Source organism: Arachis ipaensis, chromosome B5 (assembly GCF_059453495.1).
Source record: "Arachis ipaensis isolate K30076 ecotype BB chromosome B5, ASM5945349v1, whole genome shotgun sequence".
Taxonomy (NCBI): domain Eukaryota; kingdom Viridiplantae; phylum Streptophyta; class Magnoliopsida; order Fabales; family Fabaceae; genus Arachis; species Arachis ipaensis.
This window is the reverse complement of record NC_142440.1, coordinates 108649416-108650556: the sequence shown is the minus strand read 5'-3', so window position 1 is coordinate 108650556 and position 1141 is coordinate 108649416. Positions and strand designations below refer to the sequence as shown.

The 1141-nt window shown below is 41.2% G+C and overlaps 1 non-coding gene across 1 annotated transcript; it reads right to left on the bottom strand.

Moving 5' to 3' along the window:
• Positions 1-264: 264 nt before the first annotated feature.
• Positions 265-368, bottom strand: LOC148565319 (small nucleolar RNA R71). Its single transcript, XR_015884362.1, has one exon. It is a non-coding gene; the product is annotated as a small nucleolar RNA R71 (small nucleolar RNA).
• Between the last annotated feature and the right edge of the window lie 773 nt (positions 369-1141).

Genomic DNA, 1141 nt, shown 5'->3' with positions numbered 1-1141 from the left:
AAACTAAAAACGGCTTGTGAAACTAGCTAAGATGCCCTGACATCAGAAGATCCACATTTATTCTTATCTGAATTCTTGCAAATCCGTGATACTATTAAGACCAATGGAGTGGATCCTGAGGTCTACAGACTTATGCTTTTCCCTTTTGCTATTAGAGACAAAGCTAGGATATGGTTGGATTCTCAACCTAAGGAAAGCCTAGACTCTTGGGATAAGTTGGTTAATGCATTCTTGGCCAAGTTCTTTTCACCTGAAAAGATGAGCAAGCTCAGGGTGAAAGTACAAACTTTCAAACAAAAAGAGGGTGAATCCCTCTATGAAGCTTGGAAAAGATACAAGTAATTGATTAGGAGATGTCCTCCTGACATGATCTCAAAATGGTCTATCCTAGGTATTTTCTATGATGGTCTATCTGAGATGTCCAAGATGTCATTGGACCATTCTGCTGATGGATCACTCCACTTGAAGAAAATGCCTACAGAGGTGCAGGAACTCATTGAAATGGTTGTAAACAACCAATTCATGTACACTTCTGAGAGGAAACCTGTGAACAATGGGGTAGCTCAGAAGAAAGGAGTCCTGAAAGTTGACACTCTGAATGCCATAATGGATCAGAACAAGATCTTGACTCAATAGGTTAATATGATCTCTCAACATTTGACTGGATCACAAGCTGCAACTAGCAGCACTTAAGAAGCTTCCTATGATGGAGATGCCTATGATCCAGATCAACCCATGATGGAAGAGGTGAATTACATCGGAGAATCCTATGGAAATACCTATAACTCCTCATGGAGAAATCATCCTAACCTTTCATGGAGAGATCAACAGAAGCCTCAGCAAGGCCTTAACAATAATCAACGTGGAAGAACCTAGAATAGGTTCAATAACAGACCACCATTCCCATCTTCTCAGCAACAGATGGAAGCTTCTAAGTGGAGCCTTTCTGACTTAGCAACCATAGTCTCTGAACTCTTGAAGACCACTCACAGTTTCATAACAGAAACTAGGTCTTCTATCAGAAATCTGAAGGTACAAGTTGGTCAGCTGAGCAAGAGAATCCCTGAGACCCCTCCTAATAGTCTTTCTAGTAACACTGAAGTAAACCCCAGAGAAGAGTGCAAGGCCATCACAGTGGACA